This window comes from Sapajus apella, unplaced genomic scaffold, assembly GCF_009761245.1.
Source record: "Sapajus apella isolate SASKATOON/1434 unplaced genomic scaffold, GSC_monkey_1.0 scaffold2, whole genome shotgun sequence".
NCBI classification, from domain to species: Eukaryota; Metazoa; Chordata; class Mammalia; order Primates; family Cebidae; genus Sapajus; species Sapajus apella.
Genome location: NW_022436942.1, coordinates 53,820,720 through 53,833,017, shown reverse-complemented (window position 1 = coordinate 53,833,017; position 12,298 = coordinate 53,820,720). Strand labels below are relative to the sequence as shown.

The 12,298-nt window shown below is 39.5% G+C and overlaps 1 protein-coding gene across 9 annotated transcripts in view; it reads right to left on the bottom strand.

The window, feature by feature from the left end:
* VEZT (vezatin, adherens junctions transmembrane protein) overlaps nucleotides 1–12,298 on the bottom strand; it is an 80,462-nt gene that overhangs the window by 51,071 nt on the left and 17,093 nt on the right. The gene's annotated exons all lie outside the window — the stretch shown is intronic.

Here is a 12,298-nt window from a genome sequence, read left to right as displayed (position 1 = left end):
CCAGGCAATTTATAATCCTTATGTGCATCAGCTGTCTCATCAAAAAATAGCAGTAACAGCAATTAGTTCATAGAGTTCTTATGAAAACTAAATTAATATAAAGCACTTGGAACAGTCCTTGGCACCTGGTAACCATTCCATTTATACTTTTAACTATATATAAGCTAAGTGGAAAGAGCACAGATTTTTGGAACAGACAAAAAAGAAATCAACCCAACCCCATCAAAAAGAAATGTCAGTGTCACTACTGGATGAAAATCTACTGGACAACTATTTCTGGATAAACAGCATGCTTTAATTTTAACTTTCAACCTTCTCTAAAGCATACAGATGGTGACATTTTAAAAAATAAATCTTAATTCCATTCAAAGAAATATTTAAATCTCCAAAATGACCGTTTATTAGGTTTTAGAGAAAAAACAACAGGAAAAAATAAAAAGGAGCAACCCAGTTAAAGTACTATGTGGCAAAATCTTTACTGTTTTACTTTCATCTTCTCAGTTAACGTTCACAACAAACAATAAAAGGTATTATTATCAGCATTAACATTATTATTTTTATTCCAATTCTACAGATGAGGAAACAGGTTCACTCAGCTAGAGAAAGCAGGATTATACTATACTACCTAAAATAAGAAACAGCCCCTTCCATGTCTAGTGAGGAAGACACCAAAAAGTTACTTATAGTTCAGTACAAATACACCACGCAAGTTAACAATGTCAGGGAAGTATTTGGATACTATGGAAACAGGAGAGACAGCTAAGATAGAGTCAGACATTTAGGGAATATATGCTTGCATGCAGAAGAATAAGGAAGAGTGGGAATCTGCTGGACTAGTAGCAATTTACGGGATATCAATTTGAGAGAACAGGAATTGAGTCAAATGCCTTTCTTTTAAGCTATGTTTAATTTCTTTTTTTAAGAAAAATATTCATGAGGCTTTAAAAAAAAGAAAAGAAAAATATTTTTTAAAAAAGTAATATAAGGATGAATATGTTGCTTAACCCTCTGTCAGATTTAAAATTTCTGGCAGCACAAATAGTTAATCTTGATATCACCCATAACGTATATTCAAATACTGCCTTGAATTACTGAATCTGTATTTTCAGACTGAACTGTGAACTCCACCCTGCTCTTGCCCCAGTGGGGGTAAAAGAATAAGAATGCCAGTTCATTTGTTTGGGCCGACCTTACATACTTCAAAAAAAAAAAAAAAGCAACCCTTGTTTTTAAGACAGTAGAACCCTTTCTTCAAATGAACTCCCGTGGGGAAGAACAATAAATAAGATGGATCAAAGGGAAGTTACTCTAACTCTGGGTCAGCAGCCTTTTTCGGTAAAAGGCAGGATAGTAAGTATTTTGGACTCTGCAGGCCATACAGTCTCCGTCACAACTAATCAAGTCTGCTGTTGTAGTGAGAAAACAGAACAGCCAATACATAAACTAACGAGTATGGCTATGTCCCAATAAAACTTTATTTATGGACACTAAAATTTGAACTTCATATAATTTTCATATGTAACAAAACATTCTTTTGATATTTTCCCTAGCTGTTTAAAAACATTTTAAAACCCTGCCATATATGGGGTGGCAAATCTGACTCAATAATCTTAATTTGCTGACTCCTGTTCTTTTTCTTTGTTTTCTTTTTCTTTTCCTTCCTTTCCTTTCTTTTTTTGAGATAGGGTCTCACTGTGTTGTTCAGGCTGGCCTAGAATTTCTGGGCTCAAGCTATCCTCCAGCTTTAGCTTCTTGAGTAGCTGGGACTACAGGTGCAAGCCACTGTGCCCTCCTCTTCTAATAAAAGACTCAATCAAAACCAGGAGACACACTCTTGACTGCTAACTGTTCTCTGGGAAGAGACTTAGAGAGTTGGGATGAGTACAAACTTTTTATTCAAATTATAATGCCCTTTTTTACTGTACACATAACTGATGCTCTTCTCATCACTGACCCCAACATCCCTTCCTTTTCCACTTTTCCATTGAATCCTGCTTCTGGATTCAATGTGTTGCAATTTATTGTTTTGGGTAAAGTATACAGAAAAATCAAGCCTTACACAAATAATATAGTTGGAAAGGAAGAAGTATTTTAATAGTCTTTTCTGATCATTTTAAGTATCAAAGAAGAATAGCCATACCAAAACAACAAGCAATAATTTCAAATAGCTAAGTGGTAATGTAGAATATGCACCATCTGATGAGCTTTTTGCACTCTGTATACACACATGAGAATGAGAGTAAAAAAAGGCAAAGAATGTCTTAGTGTTAGAACTTGATCATTCAACATAAGATAATTTATTTTGACTTTTTTTTCTTTTACAGCAAGGGGAGGCTCCCTATTGCAACTGTTCTAACTACTGTATTTAGAGATTTGGGATATTAGGCTAATACACAAATAAATACAGGGAAATGTTTATTTTTCATAAAGCGAGTATTAGATGGTAGCTTTACAAAGGCGTGTTTTTGTGTGGAGGGTAAGGCAGAGTAGGTAGTTGTCTCTATTATGACTTTTCCTTGGTTCAAGCAAAATAAAACCCCAAATGTTTTATTTAAGTTGTTTTTTTAGAAGAGAAATAATTAACACTGGACTCAAACCATAATTTTGAAGTATCAGAGAATGTTACTGTTGCCAAAAGAAATACTAGAAACCTAGACACAGCATGTGGGAGCTCCTCAGGACATCCTTGTGGTTCACTATTCCTGTAAGTTTTAGCTGTTAGAAAACACATATCATAACACCAGAAATAATTTTGCTAAATGAAAAGTAGCCAAGAGCCTTTGGTTGCACTAAAATTGTTCTGGTGGCTGAAACATTTTTGCAATAAAAGTAAACAAAAATAGACAGGAAAACCCCAAATTTTTGCTGAAGAAAGCTCTTCAAGAAAATGTCTCATCTAAGTCCCACACTACAGGCACTTCTTGCCAGTCCTACTCCCTGAGGGCCCCACATAAAGATAACAGATCTGGCTGGGTGCGGTGGCTCATGCCTGTAATTCCAGCACTTTGGGAGGCCGAGGGGGGTGGATCACCTGAGGTCAGGAGTTCGAGACCTGCCTGGCCAACATGGTGAAACCTTGTCTTTACTAAAAAAACAAAAATTAGCCGGGTGTGGTGGTACATGTCTGTAATCTCAGCTACTTGGGAGGCTAAGACAGGAGAATCGCTTGAACCTGGCAGGTATAGGTTGCAGTGAGCTGAGATCGCACTATTGCACACCATCCTGGGTGACAGGGCCAGATCCTCTCTCAAAAAAGAAAAAAGAAACAAAAAAGAGGCAAGAGGGTAGTGAAAAACTAAAGAGACATATCACCCAAATGCAATGTATGGACCTTGTCTTGGATCCTGCTTGGAACAACTATAAGAAGGCATTTCTTGTTCTGTTACCCAAGCTGGGTACAGTGGTGTGCATGGCTCACTGCAGCCTCAAACTGCTGGGCTCGAGGGATCATCCCACCTCAGCCTCTTGTATAGCTAGTACTACAGGTATGTGCTACCACATACGGCTAATTTGTTTTTTTTTTGTTTTTGTTTTTTTCTTTTTAAGAGACAGAGTCTCACTATGTTCCCCAGGCTGGTCTCCAACCCCTGGGCTCAGGTGATCCTCCTGCCTCAGCCTCCCTAAGCACTGGGATTATGGGTATAAGCCACTGTGACTGGCCAGGGTTATCTTGGAAAACAAAAAAAAGAAGAGTTCTTAGTCTGTTTTGTGTTACTATAATAGAATACTTGATACTGCATATTTTATAAAGAAGCTTACTTAGCTCACAGTTCTGCAGGCTGGGAAGTTCAAGAGCATGACACTGGCTTCTGGCAAGGGCTCTGCTGCCTAGATACAATATGGTAGAAGGTCAAAGGGGGAGTATATATGTGCAAGGGGGCCAAGCACTAAGAATGTCCATACTTTATAACAACCTGCTCTTTCAGGAACTAATCAGTTCCCAAGAGAACTAATTCAGTTTTGAAAGAGCAAGAACTCATTCACTATTGTGATAATGGCACCAACCCATCCATGAAGGTGGAGCTTCGTGACCTAAATGCCTCTTATTAGGTCCTGCCTCTTAAAGGTTCTACCTCCCAACATCCTTGCATTGGCAATTAAATTTCAACATGAGTTTTGGCAGGGACAAACCACACCCAAATCACAGCAAGTACTTGTCTGTTAGGGATACATACTGATACATTTACAGGTGAAATTAGATAATGTCTGGTATTTGCTTCCTTTTTCTTTATTTATTTATTACAGGCAAAATGGGAGTCACATGGTAGTTACTTAAAAATACACCAAGAAAAAAGATGGTGGAGGGGGAGAAGAATAGATGAGACAGTTTGGTAAAATGTTAACAGCTGCTGAAGCTGAGTGATGAGTAAATGGAGCTTTTTTCTTCTTTCTTTTTTTTTGAGATGGTGTCTCACTCTGTCACCCAGGTTGGAGTACAGTGGCATTATCTTTGCTCACAGAAACCTCCAAGCAATCCTCCCACCTCAGCTTCCCAAGTAGCTTGGACCACAGGCACGAACTACCACCCCCAGCTCATTTTCTCTATTTTTGGTAGAGATGGGGTTTCGCCAAGTTGCCCAGGCTGGTCTGGAACTCCTGAATTCAAGTGATCTGCCTGCCTCAACCTCTCCAAGTGCTGGGATTACAGGTATAAGCCACCAGTCCTGGCCATGGAGTTTTCATTGTAGTATTCTCTCCTTTAAAATATAATTTTAAGGTCTATAATAAAAGTTTTTAAAAAATCAGATGCTAGGTTTTCCTAGAGTCTGGTATAAAAAGCTCAAGAAAATACCATGGAACAAAAATGTAAACTTGAAAAAATTCAACTTATTATTATAATCTGAGGAAAAGATCATTTTATTGGGGGTATGTGTGTGTATATGTGTGAGACGGAGTTTCACTCGTCGCCCAAGCCAAAGTGCAATGACACCATCTTGGATCACTGCAACCACCTGCCACCTCCCAGGTTCAAGCAATTCTCCTGCCTCAGCCTCCCAAGTAGCTGGGACTACAGGAGCCAGCCACCATGCCAAGCGGATTTTTGTATTTTTAGTAGAGAGACAGGTTTCACCACATTGGCCAGGCTGGTCTCAAACTCCCGACCTTAGGTGATCCGCCTGCCCCAGCCTCTCAAAGTGCTGGGATTACAGGCGTGAGCCACTGCACCTGGCCGTTTTCATTAGATTTTAAAACACTCCACAAGTAGTTCCAACTACTGCGGATGCCTGCTTGAGGCCAGGAGTTTGAGGCTGTAGGGCCTATAATCGCATCTGTGAATAGCCACTGCACTCCAGCCTAGGCAACATATCAAGATCCTGTCTCTACAAAGCAAATCAAAACAAAACAAAATAAAAACCAGAAAAAAATCCATTAGAGTCTTACAAATTTCCATCTAATAGTCTCTCAGGTGATTTTATTTTTATTTTTTTTAGAGATGGGGTCTCACTGGCCAGGCACGGTGGCTCAAGCCTGTAATCCTAGCACTCTGGAAGGCCGAGGCAGCCGGATAACAAGGTCAAGAGATCGGGTCCACCCTGGCCAACATGGTGAAACCCCCGTCTCTACTAAAAATACAAAAAAAGTAGCTGGGCGTGGTGGCGTGTGCCTGTAGTCCCAGCTACCTGGGAGGCTGAGGCAGGAGAATTGCTTGAACCTGGGAGGCAGAGGTTGCAGTGAGCCGAGATCACGCAACTGTACTCTAGCCTGGCACCTGGTGACAGAACGAGACTCTGTCTCAAAAAAAAAAAAGAGATGGGTCTCACTGTATTGCCCAGGCCGATCTTGATCGCCTCAAGCAATCCTCCCACTTTGGCCTCCCAAAGTGCTGGGATTACAGGTGTGAGCCACCACATCCAGATCAAACTTCAATCTAATAGTAATGGTACTTTTAATGTCTACTGAAAGAGAATATGACAAAAAGCCAATGTTACAGTAAGATCTAAAATAGATTTATGAGTTAATCACATGTGTCTCAACTAGTTTAACTTGTACACATGCTATTTTATATACTTATTAAAAAATTCAATGAGCAAGTATTTGGACTTGCAAACTTCTGCAATAATGTCTAGGCTTTTTAATATTCTTGCCAAGGACAAAAAATATCAAAGTATCCTCTAGCAACATGATTTGAAATTGCTAGCCTCAGTGGCAGTACAAATAAGCGTCTACTTGCCTGTCAATTTAAATTAGTCACATTGTCTTTCCACAAGCTAATATAAAGTTCATGGAAATAAACTATTCTCAATTGTGTGATTTTTTTGAGCCATGTTTTAAAATCACCATTAAACAAGATGGTTAAAAACAAAAAGCATTGGATGTCAAGTGGAGAAAAGAAAAAACAAAAAGCAGAAACAAAAAAAACTACTACGTTCTTATAAAGCAGTGGTTCTCAGTCAAAGTAGATTATCACTGCACAATTCCCCCTCCCCGTATTTGGCAATTTCTGGAGACATTTTTCACTGTTAAAACTGAGGGGTGTGCTAGGCAGGGTAGCTCACACCTATAATCCCAGGACTTTGGGAGGCCAAGGTAGGAGGATCGCTTGAGGCTAAGAGTTTGAGGCTATCCTAGGCAATATAGCGAGACCTTGTCTCTACTAAAAATTTAAAAATTAGCCAGAAATGGTGGTGTGCACCTGTGGTCTCAGCTACTTGGGAGGCTGAAAGTGAAGGATCTCTTGAGCCCAACAGGTCAAGGCTGCAGTAAGCCATCCAAGACTCTGTCTCAAAACAAACAAAACCTGTCAGCCGGGTGTAGAGGCTCACATCTGTAATCCCAGTACTTTGGGAGGCCAAGCTGGGTGGATCACTTGAGACCAGGACTTTGAAACTAGCCTGGCCAATGTGGTGAAACCTTGTCTCTACTAAAAAAAAAAAAAAAAAAAATACAACAATTACCCAGGCTTGGTGATGCACACCTATAGTCCCAACTCCATTGAAGGCCTGAGGCAGGAGAATCGCTGGAAACTGGGAGGCAGAGGCTACAGCTAAGATAGCACCACTGCACTCCAGCCTGGGCAACAGAGCAAGACTCTGTCTCAAACAAAAACAAAAACAAAAACCTGTGGGATTGATGTGAGAATGTTACCAGCATCTAGTGCATAGAGGTCGGGATGCTGGTCAATATCCTACATTGCACAGGACAATCTTTACAAAGAGTTATCTGGCCCAAAATGTCAATAGTTCAAAGGCCGAGAACTTGTTTTTGAATATAAGGAATCAAAGATTTGAAAAATCACACACAGAAAATATGTAGCCTAGTAGCTGCTTTCTTTATTTTTATTTTGGGACAATGACTGATTTGAAAAACAATGACCAAAATGGAAAATTCGTTGTTTTTCTGTGACTTGCAATGCTCAACAGCCTGTTGCAAAAACTGAACAGGCTTTCTAAGAGTGAAATGAGTTACCTTCAAAATAACTGCATTAGAATTTATGCATTGAAATTTTAATCAGCTACTAATACAAAACTAAAACAATTATAGCACTTGGTTACACTTAAATATTGTGATGATCAATATGAGCCTCTAAATAGACTGAAAAATGTTATAGTATTAAAAATATCTGAAGAAAATAATTTCCTATATAACATCAGGTTTCACTTTAGTAGGGCCTTAAATTTTAAAAACTTTAAGAATAGTTGAGCTAAACTGTTGGGAGATTATTTCTACATGAGCTTCACGCTCATCTAACTGAACTTCAGTCTTCCAATAAAACAATTTCCTTATTTAAAAAGTTCTGTTGGGGTGTCAACATAAGAAAAGTAGTGCAAATCTGACTATCTGGGCCACAGATACTAACTAGGAAAGTTAGATATCTCAACTAGTCTCTTCCACAAATGGCACCTTACTGAATGGATTCTTTTAGATACTGACACACTATTAATATCAATACTACAGGTCCACAATCAAGCACCTCCAATTGGCTAAGAACAGTCAGTGACTGTCTGTCTTGCAATTCAGTAGTCATTGTTGCAATGTTTCTTTCTGTTTTGCTTGGGTGTCATTTATTCTTTTTTCTTTTCTTTTTTTTTTTTTTTTGAGGGTCTCCCTCTGTTGGTCAGGCTGGCCTGCAACAGCACAATCTCAGCTCACTGCAACCTCCACCTCCTGGGTTCAAGCGATTCTCCCGCCTCAGCCTCCCAAGTGGGATTATAGGCATGCACCACCACACCTGGCTAATTTTTGTATTTTTAGTAGAGATGCGGTTTTACCATGTTGACCAGGCTGGTTTCAAACTCCTGACCTCAAGTGATCTGCCCTCCTTGGCCTCCCAAAGTGCCGGCATTACAGGCGTGAGCTATCACACCAGGCTCTATGTCACTTATTCTATCTGTCTGAACCCTCCAAGCTATTCACACTAACCCTAATACATCTTTGGGATTCTTTCCTTCCCTTTATAAGAAGAGCTGATCTCAGAGCCATACAGCCTTTCAGAAAAGCGATTTGTAGTCTGCACTAATTACTCGTCAAATTCTGATTCTGGTCTCTCACACCATCTATTCTGTCTTAAAGATACCAATGAGAGGTCAAGATATCGAGACCATCCTGGTCAACATGGTGAAACCCCGTCTCTACTAAAAATACAAAAAATTAGCTGGGCATGGTGGCGCGGGCCTGTAATCCCAGCTACTCAGGAGACTGAGGCAGGAGAATTGCCTGAACTCAGGAGGCGGAGGTTACGGTGAGCCAAGAATTCCAGTGTAAAGACCAACTGGCTAGAAAAGGGACAATCATCATTTATTCCTTTATCACTAAATATTTATCACCAAATATTTATTGAGCACTTACTCTGTGTCAGGCACTAGAGTTACTTTAGTAGTTCTCTGCCATTAACTTCTCTCTGGGGATATGCAAGAAAAATTAACTTATTTCATCTGTAAAAGGATACTAAACCCAACTGCTCAACCTCACAGTTTTTTTTTTTTTTTGAGACGGAGTTTCACTCTTGCTACCCAGGCTGGAGTGCAGTGGCGCGATCTCGGCTCACTGCAGCCTCCGCCTCCTGGGTTCAGGCAATTCTCCTGCCTCAGCCTCCCGCGTAGCTGGGATTACAGGCACGCGCCACCACACCCAGCTAATTTTTGTATTTTTAGTAGAGACGGGGTTTCACCATGTTGACCAGGATGGTCTCAATCTCTTGACCTCGTGATCCACCCGCCTCGGCCTCCCAAAGTGCTGGGATTACAGGCGTGAGCCACCGCGCCCGGCCCAGTTTTTTTTTTTGAGTCGGAGTTTCGCTCTTGTTACCCAGGCTGGAGTGCAATGGCGCAATCTTGGCTCACTGCAACCTCCGCCTCCTGAGTTCAGGCAATTCTCCTGCCTCAGTCTCCTGAGTAGCTGGGATTACAGGCACGCGCCACCAAGCCCAGCTAATTTTTTGTATTTTTAGTAGAGACGGGGTTTCACCATGTTGACCAGTATGGTCTTGATCTCTTGACCTCATGATCCACCCGCCTTGGCCTCCCAAAGTGCTGGGATTACAGGCGTGAGCCACTGCGCCCGGCCCTGCCTTGCTACTTTTATACTAAAAATTTAAACAATACAAAAAGATATAAAATAAGAAATAACTTTGTTTTTCCTACCCTAGTCCTCTAGTCTCTCACCCAAAAGTTAATAAATATTTAGCTCATGAATCCTTCCCCCAAAATTTAGTATCCCCTTATATATGTATGAATAGCCTTCAAAATTTCTATACAAATGGAAATCCACTTATATACTTTCCTCTGCACTTGGCTTCATTGAATGTATTTTAGAGACTTTTCCGTATTAGGACATATATTGTATCTTTTTTCCTTTTAGTGTCCTTATAGCATTTCAATTCTATGAATCTATCATGATTTATTTATCTAGTTTCCTATTGTTGGATAACTTGGATTACAAGAGGTATAGAAAAATGAAAATATTTACTAAATGTGTTTAAGCATTAAAATCAAAATAACTTGGTTACTGATTGAAAATGGTTGGCAATGGAGGGAATAAGACTAAGGTTTCTAATTTGAACAATCAGGTGGTGCTATTTAATGAAATATGAAACAGTGACACAGCAACAAATCTGAGGAGGAAGGCCTCAGATTTGTATTAGAAGTGCCTATGAGATAGTCAAACATGAATGGCTTAGACCAAAAATGTCTGGAGGTCAGGAAAGTAGCCTACTGAATGAATAGATTCACGTTTTTAGCATACAAATATGGTGGCAAACTTGTATGACATACCAGTATAAAAACACATGTAATCTGTAAGATCAACTAGAGATAATAGTATGAGAACACAGGAGGGCCCTAACAGAGTTGCTGTACGTATATATTTTAGAAAACAGTAGGGCCAAGCCTGAAAAACAATACAATAACACTAAAAACAGTTAACGTTTACTGAGTTGCATATTTAGCAGGCATTGACGTAAGCATGTTTTATAGTACCTCATTTAATTGTAACAACTCTATAAAGAGGTATTTTTATTATTACTCTCATCTTACAGATGAGGAAACTGAATCATAAGAGGTTATAACTTGCTCAAAGTCACCCATCGGAACATAAATCCAGTTGGTTTGATTCCAAAGCCCATACTTTTAAACTATAATATAAAATTGTTTCTGAGAAAAATGGAGACTTAAAAGAAACAACCTCTCTCAAGTTCATCATATATATATATCATGTTGTGTTCTATAAGGCCCAAAATGCTGATCACTGCAAGGTTTAATTTTTATGTCAATCATATTTTGTCTCTTTTCAAGCTAACTTCATCTTAAATTGTTCCCTTTCATTGGTCACTTTAAGTTTCATAGAAGCCAAAGAATCTGGGAACATACCAATACAGACTTTTTTCCCGTGAGAATATTTTGGAGAATGCTCATATAGAACTGGTGTTATTATGATCTACAGGCTCCATGACTTTTATTCATCCTTCAGAGAGCACTCTACATTTATTAGCCTAAGGCTAATAAAAAGTAGCAAATGGGAAGAGGTCAAGAAATTTTAAGGTATAAACTCAAAGAAGAGAAATAATCACGAGGCAATGGATTATCAATTTAGAAATTTAGTTTCAAAGGGAAATAGAGCCATGGCAGGCACCAATATGAACAAGATCATGAAAACAAAACAAGGTAATATTCTAGTGCTGTGCTTTCCCCAGGCTATGGGGGCTACAAGTGGTGAGTGTTTGAAAATGGCCCTTGATCTTCTCCCACTGCCCATTTCTGAGATTACAGCAAGCTTAACCTCTGGTTTGGTGATGTCAGTGGAGGCTGATAATTCTGCTTAATACTAACCAGATGCACAATTTTCTCACAGGAGGATGGTTGGTGTAGTTCCTATCTGGTTGGTTGATTTCTTTCCCATCCATTTCCCCACAAACAACAGCAGTACTAAACATTTACTGAGTGCCCAGACAGTGCCAGGCATTAATCTAAGTTTTTTTTTTTTTAATGTACAAGCTTGTCTCATCTTTGCAATAACCTTATGAGGCATGGTTCATTTTAGATATGAGGAAACTAAGGGACAGAGAGACCAAAGGAACTTGTCCAAGGTCACAAGGACAGATGGTAAATAACAGAAGAGGGATTTTTCTGAGTCAAAAAAATCTGATAGATTCAGTGCTGTTATCTACCCCTTCAAATTGCAAATAATTTTGAGTAAACAAGTTATTAATGTGGTCTAACGTAGCACTGTGTATAGTTGTTTTATTTAACTAGAAACTGAACTTGTAATTATAAATCTATTTAGCAGATTAAGTTAGAAAACTCAAAATAGGTTAGCATTATTCTGATAATATCTACAGTTATACCTAGTTGCCTTATTTTTGCTTCAGATGAGCTATAGTTCATAAGTAAGAATTCAGTAAGAGCTGGGCACCACAGCACATGCCTATAATCCCAGCACTTTGGGGGGCCAAGGTAGATGGATCACTTGAGGTCAGGAGTTCAAGACCAGCCTGGCCAACTTGGTGAAACCTCATTTCTACTAAAAATACAAAAATTAGCCGGGTGTGGTGGCGGGTGCCTATAATCCCAGCTTACTTGGGAGGCTGAGCCAGGATTGTGCCACTGTACTCCAGCCTAGGTAACAGAGAGAAAGAAAGAAAGAGAGAGAGAGAGAGAGAGAGAGCGCAAAAGAAAGAAAGAAAACTAAAGGAAGACAAGACAGAAAGGAAGGAAGGAAGGAAGGAAGGAAGGAAGGAAGGAAGGAAGGAAGGAAGGAAGGAAGGAATTCAGTAAGAGCATTTACCTCAGGTTACACAAGGCTAGAAATTGACTGCAAAGATTCTTGGGGACTACAAAAACAATCATACTCTATTCTTAAAAAT